Source organism: Mytilus edulis, unplaced genomic scaffold (genome assembly GCF_963676685.1).
Source record: "Mytilus edulis unplaced genomic scaffold, xbMytEdul2.2 SCAFFOLD_926, whole genome shotgun sequence".
Classification (NCBI taxonomy): Eukaryota; Metazoa; Mollusca; class Bivalvia; order Mytilida; family Mytilidae; genus Mytilus; species Mytilus edulis.
In genome coordinates this window covers 395-27378 of record NW_027268030.1, presented here as the reverse complement: position 1 = coordinate 27378, position 26984 = coordinate 395, and the positions used below count along the sequence as shown (strand labels likewise).

Below are 26984 nucleotides of genomic sequence, written 5' to 3'. Positions count from 1 at the left end.
TCATGTTACATTTACATTTGTATAATGAACAGATGATTACAATGCATTATATATGACATTAATTTCCCACCCTCATATCCTCGTCAATCTTATCCAGGTTTAATTCTGTTGCACAACTACTTGGTGTATTCTATATGCTATAAATTGATGATAAGGATTCCCAACAATGGTTATAAGTTGTACACCTGAATTGTCTTATACTAAATCAAATAAACATGCACACTTTGAGTAAAATATTACTGTTGACATGCAATTACTTACAACATCAGATATTTTATCAAAGAATTCAGTTAATAAATGACTCCTCTGCCAATAATTTATTAAAAACCATGACCAAGCATTTAATATATATATAATATAAGTAATCCAGTAAGCTTTGTTGTTGTAATCCTTTCTTTATACATCATATCATAAATACTTATTACCTGCCATATATTTTGGGGTCTATAGGTGACATATTTTAGGGTCTATAGGTGACATATTTTGGGGTCTATAGGTGACATATTTTGAGGTCTATAGGTGACATATTTTAGTCCCATCGACATAGTTAACCTTGGGCTCAAATATGAAATACATCGAAATTTGAAATGTTCACTCACTGCAACAGTAATCAGACATTGAATTCATTTGGAAAAAAATGGCTGTTATACATTTATAGATTCTATATTGTTTTCGACTTTTGAAAAACGTTAAAAATTGTTCTTAATATTAATTTTCCACCACCAAGTTCTGAAACCTTGGATTTAGTTATCCAGTAATAAGACTATTTCTTAACTTATGAAATGCATCATGGAAGTTGTTGTTCCTATAGGAGTAGAAAATTTCGGCTACAACTTGCCCTAGATACAGACCCTTACAGACAGGACTCCTGTCACAGGAGTGGACACACTGAAATGTCTAACCCCTGCTTTACTCATTATGACAGAATATAATGTGACACCATACATTGTAGGTACTATAGGACTGAAATTTCAGACATTAAGGCATCTATCTGTGCAATGTCTACCAGATAAGGACTTATTCAGCTCTTATCAACTTTTAAATTACAAAGAGCAAGCATCCCTTCATTTATAATTTCAGTAGTGATTTCCTTTATAGAATTTAAGTAATAGTAAAAATTGGACTTGATGTTGTTGGCAGTTGTTATGGATTGACATTAACATCTGACTTAAAAAGTACTTGATGACATAACCATGTTTTTGTAAGCAAAGCTTTGAAATCATAAAACATTTAATAGTGATTTTATTTGTACAAAACAATAAACATTGCTCTTCAATGCTCTTAGGTCTAAACAATATTATAATATATGTTGCCAAAAAAGTTAATGATCTTCAATAAAATCATTTTATGGCAACATACAACTTAGGTTTTTGTAGTCCCTTGTGATATCAAGAGTATTATTAGTGTATCATTTCCCTATAAAAGTTTGGCATCAATTTGCACTTTACTAGAAATCTTAAAGTATGTTGTTGTTGATTTTATCTCTGTTTGCTATATATGGGAAGTAAAAGTTGCTATGTTTTGGACACATAACATACTCAGATTAAAATCCAATTGATGCATCGTTTTCAGGACAAGATCTATTTTGAGAAAAATGGACATAAGACAGATGCCAAATGATGAGCTAAAAATGTTGACCATTCAAGTTTCTTACCCTACCTGAACTAAAATTAACAAAAACTTACTGATAGTCATGGCAATCCTTAAATCCTAATTTTAACAAGCTTTCTTTTTCATACTTTACAACCACATTTGCCCACGTTTGCCCATTTCAAACACTCAAAACACATACCGGTAAATTGATGAGTAAATTATACCACTTTGTGTATAAAATTTATAATTCATATCAATATTGAACATTCTGCATACAAAGGGGACATTAGTTTATTCTATTATATTAAACTGTCTTAAGTAAATAAAACAGAAAGAAATCAATGGCAGCTTATGCTTAAAGTTTATTTAATATTTCAATATGAAGTTGAACCGAGCATAGGATAGTTTCATGATTTATCTAAAAACTATTAAAATTCAATTTTAATTTCAATTTTAATAAGACATACTAAAGGATTAAGATCACACAAACAAATACTGTGGATTTTTGGTACAAGCTGGTAATATGAACTGGAAATTAAACACACTAAAGTTCTTAACAAATTTTTTAAGAGCGTTTTAAATTATTGCTGCAGAGTGCAAAAAACTATTTCAGAATGATGGTACATGTACTTCAAAGTTTAAGTAATAATTTTGAATTTTGGTGCAATCAGTCATTATAATATTGAGTGAGAAATAAATCTCCTACATTAACTTGTCTAACAGGATATAGAGGTAATTATATCCCTTGTTCATTGATTATGGGACCACGTTATGTCAACTTATTACGTAACACACTTTTTAACCAAAATGAGCAAAAATGAAAATAAGGAGATGTGTCATGTGGTATGATTGCCAATGATATATATAAATATCCACCAAATTTCAAATGGAGTGAATGTAAGCATTTATAGGCAACTGTATTATGTAAAGACAGCTATTTAGGCCCAGACAGATAATTAAAATGTCAATTTAGTGTAATGTACAAAGAATTGAACTACGAATATAATAGCAAGCACAGCCATCTTAAACTAAGCCAGTTCATAAAGCAACATGTGCATGACAAAAAGACCCAGCAAATTGGTTTGATGTTCAGATACCAAAAATAGTTTAGACACTTGTTTCCAGAGCATAATCCCCCATTCAGGGGAGGTAACTGTTTCATTGACATAATCTTCTTATTATATGTAAGTGATAAACTTACTGTCAGCTTCGCCTTCATCATCCTCATCCTCTGGAAACTGTTGTATAAGGGTAGAAGCTCATCCATCAAGGATAGTGTTGCCTGTCCTCCACCATTATCATATCCTGAATCCTCCCCTTCTTCTCCATCACTGTCATCACTAGAACTACTGCTACTATCATCATCAGCTCCCCGTGCAGTTGTATCTCCATCAGAGGGATAATCCTCCGAATCCTTGTTACTCATGATGACCGACTTAGACAGCAGATATTAACCTGTCAACAAAACAAAGTAACTTCTATTACATCAATTTACAAACATATTGCTTGATCATGTTGATAAATTAATAAAATTGAGAATGGAAAATGGGGAATGTGTCAAAGAGACAACAACCCGACCAAATAAAAAACAACAGCAGAGGGTCACCAACAGGTCTTCAATGTAGCGAGAAATTCCCGCACCCGGAGGCGTCCTTCAGCTGGCCCCTAAACAAATATATACTAGTCCAGTGATAATGAACGCCATACTAATTTCCAAATTGTACACAAGAAACTAAAATTAAAATAATACAAGACTAACAAAGGCCAGAGGCTCCTGACTTGGGACAGGCGCAAAAATGCGGCGGGGTTAAACATGTTTGTGAGATCTCAACCCTCCCCCTATACCTCTAACCAATGTAGTAAAGTAAACGCATAACAATACGCACATTAAAATTCAGTTCAAGAGAAATCCGAGTCTGATGTCAGAAGATGTAACCAAAGAAAATAAACATAATGACAATAATACATAAATAACAACAGACTACTAGCAGTTAACTGACATGCCAGCTCCAGACTCAATTAAACTGACTGAAAGATTATAATTTCATCATATGAACATCAGGCACAATCCTTCCCGTTAGGGGTTTAGTATCATACCATCATAACATATATGAGAAGAACATAACCCGTGTCATGCCAACAACTGTTTTTAGAATAAATGTGTTTAGTTCCGATGCAAAGACCTTATCAGTGACTCAATATTAACGCCAAAATATGCAATCTTTAATGACTTGACAACAGTATCGTAATTATATCCCTTCTTAATAAGTCTATTCAAAGGTTTTGTAAGTTTCTGAGGTGAATACTGACACCTTTGTGCTTTATAAAGAATATTACCATAAAAAATTGGATGTGAAATACCTGAACGTATTAGAAGTCTGCATGTTGAGCTATATTTACGAATGATGTCTTTATACCTTTATAAGGCTATTTCTGAAGACATCTGGTAGTGGTTTTTTTTTTACAGATTAATTTTTTAAATCTTGACCTTTCAAATGCAAAGAATCCATATCTATACAAATAACCTCATTATTGATAAAGTTGTTTTTTATCATTAGAAAACATACAAACACTCTAGTCTACAAAACACTCTAGTCTACAAACCACTCTAGTCTACATTTGTTTTATATCACATTTTTCTGATTACATATACTAATATATATATTCACAAATGCAGGCTAAGGTCATATCTAGAATATTCAAAATCCCAAAAATCAGAATACTGCATTATAATCTTCATCAGAGCCACTGTTATTATTATAATGATAAATCTTAATTTTTTTCTTATGAAATATTAAAACATTTCATAAACTTTTTTCTGATTACATATATACTAATATATATTCATTAAATAAAATAATAAAATAAGTAAAAAGTTAACAGTTCCATTCTATCGATTTCATCCTTCCATTGGGACTCGTCAGGATAACTGATGTAGTGTCGTTATAGGCGACATCGTTAAGGAGGTTTGTAATATATATATTCACAAATGCAGGCTAAGGTCATATCTAGAATATTTAAAATCCCAAAAATAGGAATACTGCATTATATATTTTTTCCAAATTATAAATTGTGCATTTTAATCTTCATCAGAGCCACTGTTATTAATATAATGATAAATCTTAATTTTTTTCTTATCAAATATTAAAACATTTCATAAACTATGAAGACCTACTCAGAAACCAGAAGACCATTTTCTTTTTAATAAATCTTTTAAAAATTACAATGATATAGGTACTGAATCTTTCCAAACACACTTGTACATTTTTAAAGAGTAAAAGAATGGTTATATACAGAAAATTGAACCCATGATGTTTCATCACTGGATACAGTGATCTAAACTCACAGTCAATTTGATCACTAACAAATAAATATGGAAAAAATCCTCAATTAATCAATGGCAAGTGATAGGAGATTAAGAATAGATTAAAAGAAAAGATCATGGAAAGGCTATAACCTTTCATAAAATACTATGCTGACAGGCTCCAAGGAATTATTCATACAATCAATTTTCAATAACAAGTCATGGAATAGATATTGCATTGGAAGTGTTAATCGTACAGGCATGATCATAACAGATTGTAAAGCAATGTCTAAACTATACACTGACATGACTGAATTTACAATGAAATCTTCTAAATGTTTTATTCCACATTAGTCTTGAACTCATATTTTTCAGGTTCACATTTGTTTAAAATAATGCACATAACAATGTATTTTCTCTTAACAGCCTTCTAAATGTAATATGAAATACAATTATCCCCTTTAGGCCAGGATTTTTTAATATGTTGGTTTACGGATCTGCCAACCCGATTTTGCTGATTTCCAGAATAAAAATAAAATTGACTTTTCATGCTTTTTTATTGCCGACCCTAAAAAAATGCGTTATCCCTGAAAAATAATTAAATTATTCTTTTTTTTTTAAAACAAAATGCAATAATCACTATTAGTTTACACTTTCACACATATCCTTTGTCATTTTAAATTCACAAAAGACTCAGATCTATAACTAAATAATAAATAAATCATTCATGGTCTTTTATTGATTTTTCCCATGAAGTAAAACAATAAGACAGAAATTAAACTTTAATGAGATACTGTGGTGAATAGAATTTTTTAAACAGACTTATTAATATTTCAATTTGAGAAATTCTGTTTCCAAATAACACAGATGCCCTTTTCAGGATTAATCTTCACCATGAACATAGAAAGCCAAATATTATATTTGGAAGCCACGGTTGTACAAGAACCAAAACTGTTCAAGATCTACATGACCAAAAAGGACCTAGAAATAATAGACTCTTCCATCTACATGATCTAAGGTCAACTTTCCTAAGGGAGTTGAAATCTTATTTAAAGTTATTTTACAAAAGGTTTTTATAAATCATTGAAAATAAAGTTATCTTTAGATGTATGATGATAAACCTTTAGCGTTGCCACTCAAATTCTTGGGTTCTTAACTTTCAAATTTGTATATACTGACCGTAACACTTATAATGTTCATGACTCTAGGCTAGTATAGACTTTTAATGTACAAAATGTATGTTATAAAATTGAGAATGGAATTGGGAATGTGTCAAAGAGACAACAACCAACCAAATCGCAGAAAACAGCTCAAGGAAACCAATGGGTCTTCAACACCGCGCGAAAATCCTGCTCCTGAAGTCAAGTAATCTTCAAACTTTACTAATAATCATAAATTAAAACCTACTCATATCAAATAAATGACAACTCTTTATAAAATGAAATATTCCAGTCAAAGACCTAAGTGTTTATTTGGTTAAGTTAAGATTAATACTCTCATGCCAGCTATGGTAAACACCACCTATCTCTCTAATTGTGTTTGTCCCTCAGAATTATCAATCTCACCTCTATATTTATACTATTAATACACAATTTATGATTATTTGATATGACATTTCATGAAAGAAGTTATCGTTGACAAAACTTTCCAATCCCTTTCCTGATCACCATGAAATTAGGTATACCTACTTATTTCTTATAAAAGACTTAGGCACGGAATGTGGTTGACAATACAATGTCAACCTAGCTATCTTAAAAATTCTTTAACAAACTTAGTTAATTTATAATCTGGCATCTTGATGAAATACTGTGTGAATCTGAGAAAATTGTCATTTCTTCTCAAATGTTGAGGCAAGTTGAATAAAAGGTCATTTTTTACATTAAATTGGTCAGGCTATATTTTTGTTTTCAATTGGCAATTAAACAAATATAATTTTGAATAATTTATTTCATTAAACAATCCTTACTTTGAACTTATTGATGATAAGTCATAAATATAAACCGCTATATATGGCACTGATGTGAGAAATCTTTTTTTCACAAATAAATCAAAATCAAAATTCACAAACAACAAATGAACAATCATCTCATGTACTGCATGTACATCTTAAGTGTAAAATTTATCATAAGTCTTAAAAATTCCTTATATTTCGAGACAATGCATGGTTATTCTTTATATACTGCAACTCTCATAACTGTTCTAAATGAAGTATTTTTGGTAAAAAGTACTAAAAACCATCATTTCTTAATTTTGAGCGCAAGACGTAAAATTTCCGAAAACCTGCATGTTTTACTGACGTCATAAATAAAACTCTACAGAAACGCATTGTCAACGTCATAAACAAGGTGATATACGGTCAGTGACTGTATATCACATATGAATATAGGGTCAATGCAATTTGACTGCTCAAAGAGCACAGTATCAGTATATATATATGGATAATAATATGGTTGAAGCAAACATTGACTTTTATGGGGGTTTTTTTCTGCATACAGAATTGTATGATCTGTACATGTGGAAACATTATGTATTAGATGCATATTGAGTCTGAATAGGTGTATCTAGTTTACACCAAGATTATTATTATCAATGCAAATGATACATGTAGTTTTCAATAATTTAGAAGGGGTCTGTCTTTCAGGGATTTGACCATATGTTATTGAAATGCATGATAAATGCAGGAAATCCAATTTCATTTAACATAATGGTGAAGGTATAATTATGATGTTAGTATTACTCTCTTATAACACAGGTTTTTCATGTGACATCATCAGATATAATTCTCAAAAGCTTGCAAAATGATCAAATGACAAAATAATGCTATTTGTTAATACTGTAAAACAGTGAATTTTTCGCTAGTTAAAAAATAACGTGAATATAAATTGTCCCGCATCTGTAAATCTTGGGAGCTTTCCTCATTTAACTTCAACAGACAAATTTGAAAATCAATGTGAAATGAAATCGGCGTCAAATGGGCAAGTAAGGACTAAACGTGAAATAAAGTTTCCTGCTAAAATTAGTTGGTTTACAGTTATTTGATTTGCACAAGAAAAGATGTCATGTGATAACTAATGAGAAGCTTTAAATAGATTTTTAATGAATTAAAAGTTAAACATATGAATATGAATATGAACTAATATCATCTATCCATAAACTAGTCTGACACTAAATTTAAAGAGTTACCTGTTATGTTTAGGGAAAAGCATTTTTTCACTTTTTTTCAGTTTATCTCAACATAAAATATTATCCAGGAACCATGATTATTTTATGATCACCAATCTTACAAATATTTAATCCAAAAGTTATAAATTCACTGGTCTACCACGATATTATCCAAAGAGAAAATAAAACACTTCAACAGTATATGATATACTTTAAATACGGTTTTCTGGCTACTTCTAAACCTTCAACAACTTCAAATATTGATATTTGTTAATGTGATGTTTATATTGACATTTCTGTTGATAAAAATGGTCTGAACAAAATTGACTTGTTATATTTACAGACTACACACAGAGGACAAGTTTTTCATCCAAGTTATACTATAATAGGTCTATATACATGTGTTAACATTATTGATCATATATTCCCAGCCTTTTATTGTTCCACCATAGAGACTTTAAATAAAGAGGGTTTACCATGTTCTGTTAACCAAGAGATTATTATATTCATGGAACAATGATCACTATAGGTATACTGCATATTTAATTGGAAAAATTCCAGCATGAACAAAAATAATATATGTAAAGACAATAAGAAGTTTAAACTGAACAGAATTAGTTTTGTTAATTTATATTCAATAAAAGATTTAACTTTTAGAATGAGAGGTCACTGCCAAACACAAATGAGGCAAAACTGAATTGTATATCTTTGTGAAACCTTAGAGTCAACAATTATAAGCAAAAACTAAGAACAAAACAGGTCTTTAATAATTAACTTTGGTAATTGAATAAAACAATTGACAGGAAATATAAGCTACCTAAAAAAAGTACTTTCTTGTTGTTTATGGATATCAGATACTACAAGTAGTATGCTTTATTAATATAGATATGATAAACTAGGTTAAGTTATGGTCAGTGGGTTATACTTAACATTCATGTTTTGTAAGAGAGATAAAGTCAATCAACTTAGATTATATTCTTACAATTGCATTTGAAAGTTACCTATTAAAAAAAATATCAAAGTACTGAAGAACTGAACAACGGATGACCATGATGACAGCAAGTTCTTGTGGTTGGTCAAAAGCACTTGTCACAGAAAAAAATCAAATCTCTATACCTGAAACTGAGGTTAATGTACAGAGATATGTTTTTTTTTTAGACAATTTTGTGCGTAGATGATGAATAAATGACACAAATCAGTATACACTGGTTTGTTGTTATATATATTATATTAATATACCGGTAAGTACAGTTACATGTATATATATAATTTTCATCCATTTGTATAGTATTCTATTCTACTATTCTAATAATATATAGTGCAGTGCAAGAGCATGGTGGACTCTCTTCTGTAAAAATCTGATTTTTCTAAAAGATTGGATAGGAGTAGGCATTCATATTTTCCTGCAAAAACAATTACTTTTAATATAGTTACTGGTCCTTGCCTGAAATGTTGCAAAAAAATCTTGAGATATTCTTCTGCATGCTTTAACACAATTTTTTCAGTACATGTACATAGATATTATCAATGATTTTTTACTTAACGTGAATTAAGGAATAAAACGTTGCATGTTCTAATAATGTAATCGATCTAATAATGCCCAAGTATACAAGTGACACATCACAAAGTCTTGACGTTACAATATAAGACATAAGTGACGTTCCCGCGTTGGGGGCCGCAAATGATAAAATTCAATATAAAATACGATCTCTAATTTGAATATGAAATTTCAAATTAATAATATTCACGCTTGAAAATTAAAGTCTCTTTGTATAGAAAATAATTACTGTCTCTGTATAGTGGTATTAAAATTTGACACATTAACACTTTAATTACGATTCACAGTTCATATAAAAAGGGGTAGTTAACAGTTCACATCTTTCTTTCATCATCTCGATTTGATTGTAGATTCATCCTCACCAGCTTTTAATCTTGCTTTACGTCTTGGACGGTCGAATGTCTTGTACGGTACTTTGTTCGCACGCATCTTTTTTTTTCTAACTCGGTGGTGCGGTATGTATTGTTTTGTTTTTCTGTTACTTCCCTCGTTATCAATTCTTCGAACGAAACTTCTTTGCTCTTTGTTTTTTATTGTATTGTCATAACCTTTCACGATACTTGTTTCCTTTAACGGACCGGATAGAAGGTAACCTAGATTTGATTTTACTGCTGTAGGTCCATCTCCGCGGATGATTTTGTCTCCAACAAACTGCCAATAGTAATCTGCTCCTATCAAAACGTCAATTTCGAATATACTTTCGTGTTGTCAACTTTCAATTTTAGTTTCATAGCAAGATCTTCTGTTATGAACGAACGTTGCGCACCTTCATCAAACAGTATACTTGCATCAATATCTATACGATTGGACCAATGTTTATCTTGCAATGACGGCATACATGTCTAGAGTTACAGTCATTGACTAGATGCGTACCGAGACAATTGAAGCAAAGATTGCTGTGTTTTACAATTTCCATTCGTTCATTTGTGTCTGTAATCCGTGTACAGTTCACCGGTGCATGAATTTCTTGACAGTATATACATGGTCTCGCGGTTAGAACACGTTGGTTACTGTTTACATACTCGACTCTTCTTGGGGTATATGATTCAGAATTTCTCTTCCCTAAGATTCATGTGTTTCTACCAGACTTGGGGTCAATTACATTGGAATGTAATAAATTAAATTACACATTACATTGCAAAAATGATCAATTACACTAATTACACATTACACAGTTTTGGAAATGTAATTAATTAAATTACAATTACTTTACTAAAGTAATTAATTAAATTACACATTACATTTCATCATGATATTTTTTAACAATATTATACATGTACAAAATGTATATATAATAAATGTGTAAAATATTCATGTAAGCTTTCTACGAGAAACGTACATGTAGGCGTTGTTGAATAGCTTTGTCGGATACTGTAATCCTGACCTGCTTCGATAATATTAATCTCGTTCTGAATAGCTTTCCGTAAATTGGATAAAATCCATGTGTTTGATCCATGATCTCTCGCTAAATGTTGCCTTACTTTTCCGGGAAGCTTGCTCAAAATTATTGGGACTAGTAATGTGCCGTAAGTGTCTTTGCGATTGTCCTAAAGCTTCTAATCCACGTACAGATGCCTCTATGTGATCATAAAAGACATGTTTACTGGCTAAATCATTATTTGCGGGTGTGATGTCTAGCAATGCTTTCATGTGTGCTTGTATAATTTTATTCTATTGTCCGTATCTTTCTTTTAATACGTTAATTGCTTCCTTATAATAAGCGTTTGTCAATGCGAACCCATCAATAGTATGTGAAGCTTCACCTCCGAGTTGTGATTTTAAATAGTTGAATTTCTGAATATCTGGAAGATTCAGGTTAATATGTACTGCTGATTCGAAAGAATCCCAGAAAGATTGCCATTCAATAATATTTCCACTGAAATTGGGCAGTTAATTTCGGAAGGTGGTGTGTTTGATTGCTGAACGTTGACAGTGATGGTGCGATAAAACTCTGTTGCTGATTTTCAATACATGAAGTAGGAATAAAAGGTGGCGCTTCATAATTTAATGTTTGATAGGATGAAGTAGACTGCTGATTTTTATGATTATTCGAATTGTCTCAACTCTGTATGAATATACGCAAGTGTTTTAGTTTAGTTTCTAAATCTAAAGTATACTCATCTGTGTTGAGAATTTCTTCATCAATATCCTCTGCATCGATTGCACTTTTTTTTTTTTGATTCAAATCTTCCAAAAGTTTCTTCTTCTGTTCCACACTTTCAAATGTTGCTAAAAGATCTACCCTGGCTAACTCCGCTTCGTTTTTTAAATCATTGATTTTCCGTAAATGTCTTGTAACTACACTTCTGTTCGCTTTCCTAATCAATTTCAGCTTATTCAAATCCATTGGGCACGGCACCAAATGTCGGGAATACGTAAATTAAGGAATAAAACGTTGCATGTTTTAATAATGATCTAATCAATCTAATAATGCCCAAGTATACAAGTGACACGTCACAAAGTCTTGACGTTTCAATAAAAGACATAAGTGACGTTCCCAGCGTTGTGTTCGCGCCGTATTTACAACAGGGTTCTCACTAAGGTGAGTCAATGAGTCCTGGACTCACCATTTTCAAAACGGGTCAGTCCAAAGATGCATCAAGACTAGATATTTTGTATAAACTGAAAACACATATCATTATTTTATAGCAAAAGTTTAAAAGTAATCTGAATTTAATCTCATTTCATTGATCTTCCAGTTCATGGACATGATGGAGACTAAAATAATACATTTAAGGTGGATCGGGACTATTCGACTGCGCATAATTTCACGCATGAATTACAATGCACACAAAAAGTGTGTGGTGTAAATTTGATATTATATTTTTAATATTTTGATTGATTAGAAATGTAAAATCATTGTACAAACACTATAAATGTCATGCCTGTTTTACTGCATGACCATTGATTTTATGTTGAAAGTCTTAAAGATAATTTTTTTTTACTAAAATCATTAAATTTACAGAAATTCAACATTTCTAAAAATCTACGACTTTAAGGTCAAGGTAAGATTAATTGTGACAGACAGACATATATATACCTTTTTTTCATGCGCAAAATAGTGTTGACCTATTGCATATACTGTAAATTCAAAAATTATTGTGTGCATTTATTATTGAGATTTTTTCATTTTAGACTAAAATCCAATTTTGAGAAAAATCCTGTTTAATTCATATAAAAGGTATCTGCATACAAGATATGACATGTATGAAGCATCCAGATCTTTTGCCTTTTGAAATTTAAAGCTTTATACAAATAGTTTACGACACCTCTGCCAGATAGTTGTACCTGTACTCATGTACATGTAAGTCTCGCATACTGTGACTTAATTAGCAGGGTAGCTTAAAAATCTAGAATTTTTTTAAAGAATTTTTTTTTAATAGATGATTTATCATTTAGGAGATAACTGTATTGTATTTTAAGCTCCGACGGCATCAATTGGGGATTTGATGGTCGCAAATTAAGTTTACTGGCGACGCGTAAGCGGAGACAGTAAATGGGTATTTGCGACCATCAAATCCCAAATTGATGTCGTTGGACCTTAAAATACAATATTGTTATCTCCATTCTAATGAAACTGACAGAAAAACAACGTTGATGCCATGTAAGAAAGTGACGTTATCCAATCAAAATGAAAGTTACAAACGTTGTTGCATTAGCAATGATTAGAATAATCCATTTAATTTAAGATAATCATTAATCGGTATAAATTACAAAGTAATTTGGTATTATTGTTATGTGTTGATGTAAAATAAAATACAAGTAGCTACATGAAGCTTTATAGGAGGACCAATCACTTTACGATTGTGGCGTCAGATATTTTGTATTATGATGTCAAAATTTTACGGGGAACTTGTGTGATGTCCAGTAATGGTGGACATATACAAATGTAGCTAAAAGGCTATTCGCTTATTGCTATTCGTGGCTGACAGAGAATATGTATCGCTTGAACTATTGACGTCATACAACAATTGCTTTTCCATTGTGGCGTCAAATATTTTTGTATTATGACGTCAAAATTTTACAGGGACCTGTGTGATGTGCAGCAATGGTGGACAAATAGCGATAAGGTGTATTGACATTAATGTACAGTGTCAGTGATTTTAATAAAAATTCTACATTCTATGTGTGTTGCTGTTGACAGTCACACTTGATTGTCTCTCTTGTAAATATTCAAGTCTTGTATGTACAATTTCACTCTGGTAAACAACTCACTTGTAACTTAAAAATTCTGCCCAACTGATTCAATGTCAATGAATGATTGCCATTTGGTCAACCTTTTTGCACTAACGTCGATCTGCTGAATTATCATTGACACACCAAGAGGACTCTCATTAGTAAAAAGAAACAAATTATCGCGGTCTGTTTCCGACCTCAAAGAATGTGACATAAACTGCAGTTATCTGTAATTGAATATTGAACTATATATGACATATATAGAGTGGAGGTGTCAAAACAATCACCTCTTTCATAAACGTTACGTTTGCAAAAGCATACTCTACTTATATGAGTGAAGACTTGCCGGGTTAAATCTGAGACAAGGCAACACTGGCTTTCATTTAAAATGCAATGTGAATGGTGGTTACCTGGAGGTAGATAAAAACACATAACTTTACGTGATTTCCAAAACACTATCCTCCATGTTGTTTAAAAATGGTGGAGGTAAATCACTCACTTTAAAATTTTCTTCTTCCGCACTATTTTTTTATAACCATTTCATAGACCAAAGTTTGGGAAATGACGGGCAATTTATGAAACTCAAACGCTTTCATAACTTTATAATTTTCTGAACATAGTTTGTTTGTTTTTGCGCGCAAGAAAACCATTTAATATTTTGAGAACGCGTATTGATATGCGTTGCTGAGTAACCCCACATAAAATAAAGGGACAACTTGATTGTGCATGTATATGAAATTCGCTAAAGAGCCGGCGTCAATCATAAAAAAAGTAGCTTTTTGTTCTATGATCTTTCATTACAGTCTTATTCAAAGTAAAGATGACCAAATAAACAACATGTATGGTAAAATATCATACAGCATTGTACTGCATTATTTTTTTATGAAAATATTAAATACGAAAAACAAAAACAGGAAAAGAGGTCCCTGCCTCAAGCACCTGTGGTATTGACTTTAAGTAAAACTGTATATTTAATTTTATTTTGAAGCATATACGAATCTTAAGAGACTAAGGCAAAAATAAATCGACTTTGTTTGATTGCTCACCCAATCATAACAGATTTTGAGACACGGAACAACTGTCATACGTACATTACAAGTGTGAGGTTTAGCGACCTATAAAACAAGATTAAACTGTCATAGAAGTGGGAGGTTTAACTTCCTTTACAGAAAAAAAAATGTAAGCATTATTTTCTTCAGAACATGTCTGTACCAAACCAGGACTATTATTGTTATTTTTTACTCGTTCTGGTTTTTTTTATAACGTTTGACTCGTAATGGTCATGAGTTTTGTGGACTTTTTGATTAATTTTATATGGGACAGGAACATATATATATATATATTATACGAAACAAAACAGAACAATAAAAAAAGACATACATAGAAACATTGTTCTAGATGATAAGATACACACAGATAAGCTATCTGTTGCTGGAATGTCTTGTTATAAAAAAAAACTACTAGACAAGACATCTACAATCAGATACCATAACACCTGACAATTCTAATTGATAACATATGCTTTACCTTTACTTAATGTTTGTTTCATTCGAATTCCCGGGGCAATTATTTCCGGTATCAATATCAATACTTTTAAAATGAAGCAAAAAAAAAACGTATTTAGGCAAATTGATAAAAAATCTAACGATATCACTTGAATTGCAATAGAAGATATTTCTTATAGATTCCCAAATCCTCACTGAGCAAATTTGATTCGTCGTCAGTTCCATTTAACTGTAAAGTAGATAATTATCTGTTGAAAAGGTGTTCTTCTATATCTGCCAACTCTCTATGAAGTAATTTGCTACTATAAATTCTCACATTTACAATTTGTTATGGTCTAGCAGTGAATTTTAATGCAAAATTACGATACGTTCTTCAGGAAATACCAAATTTGTTATACAAAATAAAGCTTTGTTTCTAGCCGTTGCTGTTGCTGTAATGTTGAATATATTGAAAATATTTTATTGATATTTGAATAAATGTAACATCATACGCAATTATGTGAATTGCTACATACAGTTTCATCTACTTGGAAGATTTTTTTCTAAGTTCGTGTAATTTAACCAATGAGTGATATCAGGAAATAAACTCCATTTATATGGAACTTGATTAATATTAATATAAGAAAGTCTCCTCAATTAGATTACAGATTTTTATAGAACATAAATGCAATGTAGATACTGAGTAATTAGGGTCTCAGATTTGAGCCCTGTGTTGTACTTGAAGTCTTTACATGGCGTCGGTACTAATGTTCAGAACGCCGCTTACTTTAAGATAGTTTTATGCTATCTATAAAACCTGGTTTAATCCACAATTTTCTACTTAAGGAAATGGCTGTACCAAGTCAGGAATATGACAGTTCTTATACATTCGTTTTGATTTGTTTGAGCTTTTGCGGCTATTTGATAAGGGACTTTCTGTTTTGAATTTTCCTCGGAGTTCAGTATTTTTGTGATTTTACTTTTTAGCTACTGTTTCTGTTTTTAAAAAGAATTTATGGAGATCAGTTGATTTGAAGATATAATATTATATATACAATTTATTTAATCCCAGTCACATCAAACCAAGATGTCAAAATTCATGAAAACAAAGACTAGTTTGAGTCGACAAATCCTTGGAGTCGAATTCAGAAATTTCAATGCGTCAGGATGGTCGACCTTTTTTTCACACAGTCTATTAGGGACGACATCAAAAGATCGATATAGGATAAAAAAACTAAAACTTAAATCAAATATTTTGGGGGTGGGGGGCCAACATTTCTGCAAGTTTTGTTAATCCAAAATCGATTTTACATATATCCATATAGGGAAATCGATTTTTCCCAATTAAGTTAAAAAAATGGGGGAAGGGGGGGGTGGGGGTCAGCGAAAAAACTATGTGAATTAAGGTTTTTTTTTATCCTACATTGAACTTTTGATGTCGTCCCTTACATCGGTGACCAAGCACACTAAAACAGTCTAGCCCAGGCCGCTGATACCTTACTAAATTAAATAAATTAACCATTTTCCACATATTTATTTTATCTAATTTTAATTTTTGTCCTTTGCCATGGCATTTTTGCAACAAAAATAACAACACTAAATTAGAAAAAAAAATCAGGAAAGGGCTTTACGATTTATATATGAAGACTATACTAGTTCATATGATGAGCTACTTTTACGAGCAAAGGTTTCATCACTGAAAATAAGACGTATGTGTAACATGATTATTGAATGTATCAAACTTTTATATAGATTCATTGTCACCACCATATTTACAATGATTTAGTTGTATTGAAAGATTGTAAATATTATTTTAGATATTTTGATATTGTAGATATACCTAGGGTCCGAACATCAAGAACTCTTTTAAATACACAGCTACTGTTTTATGGAATGATCTACCTGATGATAGTAAAAAAAATGCTAATTTTAGTCAGTCAGTCAAAATATTTAAAGTCATGGAATGAAATGACTGTAAGTGCACTGTTTTTGCAGATTTTAGTTAATATATTATGCTAAAAAGTTATTTACCATTTAGATCATACCCCTTTTTTTATAATATTTTAAGCTATCATGCATTATACCAGCTTTTATGCCTAGTTTACACTTATATATGCTTTTAGCTTTAATATCTAGCTTATACTTATATTCTGCTTTTTATCATCATGCTTTTAGTGCTTCATTTTGTGCTGTGTAATTTATTGCATGTGTATGATGTGTTGTATTGTTATAAATGTCTTTGTATGTCGGTTAATGCTTATTAGAGCTTAATTTGTCTCTGTTTTGTATACCTTGCCGACTCTAAATAAAACTTATTTATTTATTATTTATTTATTTATTTATTTATTCCGAACTTCTGTTAGTAAATTGCATTTCATAATCAATATCAATTTTAATTGAAGTTATAGTTTATTTAAATGAGCTATCAAAATCAGTTTCCATTATCAAGTCATGTTGATCTGTTTAAGAGAAATAACTTGAACATTGTAAAGTTTCGCTTTTATTTTTCGACTTCCTCATTTTAGGTCCTCCACTTTTGCCGGATATGCTGAAAGTCCAAATCAAGTGACAACATTCCTACAACCTGCTTCCTGTCAACAGTAAACTATAACCATAAAAGTTTATTATTAAAGAGAAATGGCTGGAAGATTACCCAGTGCCGGTGGCAGTAGACCTAGAACAGGTGCTTAAATAACCAACCAAACACATGCGACAACCATGCTTCTTTTTCTCACTCAACAATTTCTTTTATTTCGGGATCTTTACTCTTTCAAAAATGGGGGATGGTATGAAGGTTTTCGTACATGTATTATCATTATTGTTATGTTGTGGATCTAATGTAGTTAAAAATCACACTAACTACTTTTAATTTACAGTCAATCGTTAAAACATACCTATTAGCACAATAGAGTAGAATTTATAAGTTATATCCATGTCTGCCATCAATAATGGACTTTTCGCCACATATTACAGGTAAAAATATAATTTCCCCGTCACTATAATCCGCTTCTTCAGAATCATCTTGTCGGTGAAAGATCGGAGTAAGACTTGATGTTCAAATAGTAATTTAATAATGGCTACAAAATATACAATTGGTAGCGACGTTACGTAACAAGTAAATGTCCCGAAGGTTTGTGCTTGACGTTCCCGGAATAAATCACAGATATTACATTCCTCCTTACTTTGAATTAGAAAATGACTTTATAAATGTAAATTAAAATGTGTAAAATAAAGTTTGTTACATTGATTTAATTATCACAGTCTCTGTATTGTTCACTAATGTTTTTGTAATAACTAAAAAATAGATGTTCACTTTCTCAATTTGTATAAATTATAATAGTCTCTTAAATGTTCACTAAATTGTATCGGTCTCCTGGTTCTTCGCTTTATGTTTCAGTCCTGGTTTCCTGACTGTTGTCTCTGTTTTCCAAGTTCTCTTTGTCCGCCCCCTCCCGCGCCTGTCTTGGGGGGGGGAGGGGCCATAATTTTGAATGTCCACTGCCCCTCCCGCGCATGTCTTGCGGGGGCCCATTTTCTTCCTTCATTCTTGTTTCTGTTTTCAGCATACCCTTTGATTTTCTCCTTGCATTGTCTGTCTCTTTCATATAAGTTTGAGTGATATATCTTCTATGGATCTCCTGTTTAGCTGTTTAGTGTTTTTCTTTTTTAACTTATTTGCTCTGTTTTGTTGATGGGTTTCCTAAATAAGTTAAACTTCTTTATTTGCTATTTGGCGTCCTGGTGTGACTTGGTGGTGTTTAAATCCCTTATCAATAGCAAGTTTCTCAGAGTTGAAAGGCGGTCCACTGTCTGGTATTCTTAACTGGTTTGTCTTTACAAAAGAACCATCAGTTCTAATCTGTATCATCCCTAGCTCAATCAGAGTGATTTGCTTAGCAAGGGTGGAGAATTGATTTTTTTCCTTTACAACAATAAATTTTGTCTCTGTGCCACATGTTTTGTTTCTTATGATAGTTTTAAATTCTCCCTTGATTGGTAATGAATTTTGCAGTGTGCTCAACTTGATTTTACTCTTTTCTAATACTGGATTGCCGTATGTTTGCTCTGAAATTTTACAAATTGATTTTCATCCATTACATTTACATCAGCTCCACTATCAGGTTCCAACTTCACATCTACGTCGTCTATTCTTATTGTCACTGTTTTGTCTTTTGATGCATACAACAATCACTTTTCCATTGTGGTATTAGATATTTTGTTTTATGACGTCAAAATTTATCGGGAACCTATTTGATATCCAGTAATGGCGGACAAATAGCAATAACGTGTATGCTTCTATGCTGATATTTAGCAGTATTTGAAATCATCTCTGGAACAACAAGACCACCTGTTTTAATATGATCTCCACTGAATAGGTTGACATGCTCTACAATGATTCTAACTACTTTTTTTCGGTGGCAATATGTACTGTAAGAAACCAACTTATTTTCGAGAACATTTATTTTCATGACTTTGGCAAGTGAAAAAATGAGGCGAATACAAAAATAGAGCGAATAAAAATCATTGTAAATATGTAAAACTTGGATATTTCCTTATTAAACTACACCAAAAAAAATTAGAAAATTGCCAAATTTATAGATAACCACAAAGTGACTAGAGAGGTTAAATATGAAATAAAGTATCCATGAAAATAAGTTGATTTACAGTATTGGCAAATGATTGGGGCTCTTTGAGAAAGTCTAGGATACAATTTTGGTTTCTCAATAATCAACATTTTATGAAGCATATACATTTGGTACAGTCCTTGCTTAAGGAGGGCTCGAGGGTATAAAAATTTTAGAAAAAATTAAACATTTGTTTTTCACTACAAATTTTATTTATTACCTTTTGTAGTTGTTACTTTATCATATGGTACAAAAATCATTCAAAAACAATCAATTCGTGTTGGCCCCAGATGACAATTTAAAATGTGTACATCATTGTAATAGTTCCAAATTATCTCCCTTGGTGAAAAATGCCCTTTTTTGGCTTTAAAATTGAAATATCTTTTTTAACTCATCGGTGACATATATTTTTTAATATAATTTCCATATAAGCTGTACTTAAACTAAATTATTGTAAAATTTGAGCGATTTCTGTAATAAATTTCTTTTTTTATTTCGATATTACCTATATTTCTCCTATTACTTCAACCACCTTTACAAAAAATGTATGCTTCTTCGAAGGCAGATTGTGAGCGCAAATGAACGGTGACCCCACTTTTTATTTTAATTTTCTATTAACTATAAGATAAAGTTCATTTATAGAAAAATATAGAGAAATCCTATATAAATGATTTAGACCCGCGAACCCCCTTAAGTCATATATTGGCAAAACATGTATCCCAATTACAAACATGTAAAACATTGGCAATCATAGTACATTGTGTCCCTCCTAGCATACTGTTTCAAATCTTTAAATAAAAATGTTTTGTCTCAATGAATGTGATTTGGTTAGCATCACACTATCAGTTGGCAGTGCTAGGCATTTCACTTGTTTGGTTCTGTTTGGATGGAAAATATGGCAGCAGAGGCATCAGGGGTTAAATTTTTTGTAAAAGCTAACTAGCCCAGGACTTATTGGCAGCAGGATTTTACTAGCCCTGTCGGAAGAACTGCTAGTCCATCAAAACTGACCTGCTAGCCCTAGCATGCCTTAAAATCAGAGTTGCTGCAAAATACAAAGTGGTGTCCTTTCTTTTGAAGGAGACATTATACACTGTATTTAATAATTTTGTTGATTTGTTATTTATTCTTTTGGTGCTAACCTAACTTAGTTGTTCCCATATTCAAAGCAGACTTTTTTTTTTTTGCGTGTTTGGGGCAACTAACGGCAATATTCACAGGAGCATTTTCTGTTTTTTCATCAGCAACAGCAAACCTTGCCAGGGGAATCATTGTGTCCCAGTTCTGCCAACTTTTCAGGAAGTGAATTCGTGATTTTTTGCCAATTGTAAAGATCAAAGAGAAAAAACAATAGTTCAAAGGAAAATGCCGCCAAATAAGCATTAACATGTGTGCGTCTCGCGCTAAAGACTTGGCAGCCCTTCTGTCCTGGACACTATTAATTTTTTTCCGCGCTTTGCCATGTCGTATTTAGCATTTTTGGGGGATGAATTTCAGCTCGTTACTCCTTTCATCTACCGTTTTTCGTTTTGAAACTGACGAAGTTCCTGGGGTTCCCGTACTAAAATATTAAGAAATATTTTGTTGCATGGTTTCGTGCTCAAGAGCTGTGCAACAAGACAGGTCAATACCAATCAATACATCATGCCCCCAAATACTGTTAATTGGAAATCTCGTCACGATAAGCAATATACAATACCCAAGCCATGGTATGAGAAATCGATTCTAAAGTACGAGAATTGCGATCAACCATATGATATCAGGCCACCCAGAAATGCCAGAGTTATTTGTTCTATTTTTAAAATATGTACAACAGGACCTGTACAAACCAGTTCAAATTCTTGGAATCCCAGATGATTTAATTGAATCGAATTGGCTAACATAGAATAGTGATGAAGGGATTTTTCACTTTCTATTTTGGAAACGTCAAGAATTTTTTGTTACTAGTCCGTCGGGGCATATTGGATAACACATTTTAATTGCCGAGGCGTAAATGATCTAGTCCCGGGCGTCGGGCTAGTGGATTTTTAACCCCTGGCATTCTTTTATAATGAAGGACAAGTTTAAAAAGAAATTGTTTAAAGTTAATATACTCAAAAGTATAAGCACACAATCATGAATATTAACCTAATAATTTCAATCATGTTCAGTTTACAACTAGATCTTTATCAGATATAAGTACACAATGTAATTTTTCATTTAATCATTTCAGGTGCTAGACCTATTGGAACTGCCATCCAAGGAGGTACTGCTACCCGCTTGACAACAGCAATGAATCCTGGTACAGCTAGACCAGGAACCAAAGGGGGATCAGTAGCTGGAGGAGGGGCCTTACAGTCTCAGTTAAAGGTGGAAGACAGGCCAATGACACAACAGGGGTTAGAGGAATGAAAACTGGAGTCAAGGTCAAGGTCGAACTGTCAAGGATAGAACTTACTTTCTAGGATTAGTTAGGAGTAAAATAAATGAATTGAATGGTGAAAATACAAGGTTGAATAAAGAGATAGAGAATAATTCAGAAGAAAATTCAGCTTTTCTGACCTATGAGAAGAGGGCAGAAGTATTAGCATCAGAAATAAGAGATTTACAGGGAGAGCTTGGTGACTATAACACACTGGTAGATAAACTGACCACAGACGAAGACATTCAGGACGTAGAAATGGACTTACAAGATCTGAAAAATTCAAATGAAAGGGAGGCAAAAAAAAATCGAAGAGCTGTTTGAAATAAAAAAGCAAAAAGAAGATCAGATCAGACAAATAGAGCAGGAATTGGACCAAGAAAAAAGAATGGCGGATAATATTGTTAATGACATGAATCCGAAAATGAGAAAAAAATATTTTGAAATGAAAGATGTTAATGAGCATATGTTGAAACAGTTAGAAAGAGGTCAACAAGAACTAGATTGTTCTTAATTCAAAGATTGAAAAACTCAAATGAAGAACTATCATTTTCCCAAGTTAAACAAGAAGCTGTTCGTCTTTATGAACAATTAAATGACCTTGAAATGAAGAGAGATGCTTTAGTCCAAGAAACAAAGAATCAATCATCACCAGCAGAAGAGAGAGAAAAGTTACTAAAACAGGTGAAAGAAGATAACCAGGAAATAGCAAGCTTGGAAAGACAGACAAATGATCTGAAAGAAAAAATAGAACAGGTTCAAGAGGAAATCAGACAATTAGATATTGATATAGAGGAAAATCAAGGGGAGAGAAATCAAAAGTACAAAGAATTAAAGAAAAGGGAGGAAACAATAGATGAGTTCCTTAATTCATTTGAAGAATCTAACATCAGGAACATCAAAGGGTGACACAACTGGAGCAGACACTATAGCAATACTGGAACATATGAGTAGAAATATGGGTCGATTTTCAGCACTACCATCCCCAGCAGAGCTCAGTACCATGAAAGAAGATTTAGCTTTTAAGGCAGGAGAAATGAAAAAATCAGAAACTACAACTCTGGGCTTGCTGCAGAAAGTGACAAGTTACAAGTGGACTTACAGAAAGTGGAACAGCTTGAAGATAAAATTACAACAGAATTAGTTATGATTAAGAGAAAAGAATTCAACAATGGAAAAAGATTTAGAAACTTATTCAGATTTGGACAAGTTAAGGGATCTATCAGAGAAGAAGAGGAAGAGACTCAAGAGGACAGAATTTCACTTCAAAGACGCAAAGAAAACTTTAAAAAGTCATGCAGCAGTTGACCTCTAAATATGAAGGTATGAAAACGTCGCTAGATGATAATGAAACATACATGCAGCTTGGTAATTTAGAGAGGAAATGGCAACATCACGAACAAAATAATTTCGTCATGAAAGAATTCATTGCTGCTAAAACAATGGAATGTGATTTCCGACCAATAAACAGACGTGTGTTCAATGCTATTCAGGATTTCAACCAACAATTACAAAGTCAAATGGCAGGAAAGCCTAGCATGTGATCAATGTATAAAAAAAATACATTGCTGTACATGTTACTTAATTTATTATTAGAAAAAGTGCAAAAACTAATTGATAATTTATGACTTGCTTTCTTACTAAAAATTATTCAAAATTGTAATTTTCAGTCAGTTACAATGGCTCTTGTCATTAGACAATTAAAATCTATTGAAAGCTAGTAAAATCATAAACTAAATATGTGTTTTTGAAATATTAAATACTATTGTTCACATAAGTAGTATCATAATATAAGTTTGTTCAGGTTCTGGAGATATACATGGGTCAAAGTCGATCCTAAGTTTGATTATTAAAACTTCATCAATAAGATCAAAGGATTACAAATAAAAATGAAATGAAATCCGGGGTCAATTGTGAAAAAGACCAGCAATGTTTCATTGTATGGTGTCTTAAAATTGATATCTAGAAGTTACACATTATCTTTATCAATACAAAAACACAGGTTTTATAACAAGCACTTTACTCACAAAATCTGAATCGCAACAGTAAAGTCTAAAGAAAAACAGAGTAGTAAGTGGTAGAATTTTTAGTGCTTGTAGATATGAGAGCCTTGCAATAGCTTTATGTCAATCTGGGCAGATTTTACTGTTTATAGCTCCTTGATCAATGTTATGTTTTCTGGAGTAAAATCCATATCTATGAATCTATGAGCAATCGGTCAACTCTATTAGTTGTATGGATAATTGTGAGTTTCAAATGCTAGTGTGGCAGGGTTCATCCAACTTTGGTCTCATTACATGGTTAATTGGTGAATGTTAAGTTTTCATTGTAAGGTTCATAAACATGAGCAAGGGGTTAACCATATTCTGTGAATTTAGTGATTGTTAGTGTTAATAGATATAGGAAGAGTGCAATTAGACAACTCTCCATCCAAATAACAAATTTAAAAAAGTAAACCATTATAGGTCAATGTACGTCCTCCAACACAGAGCCTTGGCTCACACCGAACAACCAGCTATAAAGGGCCCCAAAATTACTAGTGTAAAACATTCAAACGGGAAAACACCTGTTTTTCAGGTTCTTTTGATTATGACCTCACTTTCATGGTTCATTGGTAAATATTAAGTTTTTGTGGTGAGAGCATTTTCTAGAATACACTAAGCAACAGGTCAACAATATTTGGTGTATGGAATGATTGCAACAAGTACATTTCTGTAATAGCGGAGTTTCATCTAAAACTTGAAACCATTCATTGGTAATTTCAACTTTATGTGATACTTTATGTTTCAGAAGGAAGAAGACCTGAATGCTTGATACATTGTATACAGATGCCTTATGTGTCTATATGGTCTGGCATGTGTAATGCTTCATACATTGTATACAGATGCCTTATGTTTATATGGTCTGGCATGTGTCCATTGTTCCATTTTCATAGTTCAGTGACAGCTTGAAAAGTTTTTTTGTCCTGTCAATTTCTCTTTTTCTGTTAACACAAGTAATAGGATAACTATATTTGGTATATGGGTTCCGTGAAGGTCCTAATTGTCTGTCATACTGTGTTCACCTGACTTTAACTTCATTTCATGGAACAGTGATTAAGGTTAAGTTAACATGTTAAGTACATATCTCAGATACTATAAGCAATAGGTCAACTATATTTGATGTACCAAATTAATGTGTTCATGTCGAACTAGTAGGTTTCATTGACTGTGACCTCGTTTTTATTGTTTATTGGTCAATGATATTTTTTTTATAAGGTCTATTTGTCAGATACTATAAGCTATAGGTCAACTATATTTGGTGTATAGAGTGGTTGCATGGTGACATGTGTCTGTTTGGCAGGGTTATCTGACCTTGACCTCATTCCATGGTTCATTGGTCAATGTTCAATTTTGATAATTATCAAGTCTGTTCCTGGATACCATAGGCATTTCATTGTTGTTAACAAAACTTTATAAAAAATCATGAGATCATTTACATACCTGTTAGTTTAATGGTGATCATTTTCGCCATATCTTTCCATGTTTTCTTCAGTTTATGTTCAGGTCTTTATTTTTTTTAAGTATACTGATATTTCTATATGAAGATAACTTCAAATGCAAAATATTCTTAGCTTGAAAACGTGTTTCTTTTGAGTAAAATCATCTGAAAAGTTGGATTAAAGGGTGTTTAAAATTTCCTATTTTTTTGTCAACGAGGGGACACATATCGCCATTTTTACATATCTATTTAAAACCAAATAACTGCAGCTTTAAACAATATTTATCAAATAAATTTCATTATAGACGAATAGCAGACATTTGAAAGGTGTAAAAAACTGAAATTTAGGGCAATCTGTCAAAGAATTACTAAAGAATGCTCTTTGAAAATCGTTTTTTCATTCAGGAAATTGGCTCAAAATCGTTGTCCATTTTTTGGTCCTTTGCCGTAAGTGCTGAAATTTAGTCCATTTTCAAAAATAATCCTATTTGTTATAAAAATATAATTAAACGGCATATTTCTTCCATTTCAACCATCCTTTGAAGTTTTTACACCTCAAAATCATAAAACGTAGAAATTGTGTCCACGGCGAATATGAGTGCCACACTTTATCAATTTATTTATTCAGTTTGGTGTCATCAGGAAAAGGCAGATGAGAGTACAAAATACAAATTGACCTGTTATTCATCACACTAATAAATAAAAAAATCAGAACCATATCACCAGGCTTTGGAATAAAAAAAAAATCAGTTACCTGGATAATAAAATTGAGAAAGGAAATAGGGAATGTGTCAAAGGGACAACAACCCGACATAGAGTAAACAACAGCCGAAGGCCACCAATGGGTCAATAAGTACAATTTCATTTTTTTTTTCTAAATACATTGGCTGAAAGTCTGGCAAAATTTGGTCAACAAGAATGAATGCAACTGAAGTCATTATTTTGCACTTATATTTGTCTACAATCTTTGATCTGCAGGTCATCATAATACACCTACGAACTAATTTAACAGCTGCACTCCAAAAAAGTTACAAGTACAATTCAGAAATTTCTGTTCAAATGACAAATGTTGGTCAACTGGAAAAAAAGGGATGGGTAACTTGGTCTGTAAATCATAAACCAATGTATCAACAAGCCGGATCAATATCTGCATGATGTAGACAAATGTCTGACTTCAGAAGAACTAAATGAAACTCTTTAT

The 26984-nt window shown here is 32.0% G+C and overlaps 1 pseudogene; it reads left to right on the top strand.

The window, feature by feature from the left end:
* The first annotated feature begins 17842 nt into the window (after positions 1–17842).
* On the top strand, positions 17843–24041 carry LOC139506655 (intraflagellar transport protein 74 homolog; annotated as a pseudogene).
* The last annotated feature ends 2943 nt before the right edge of the window (positions 24042–26984 follow it).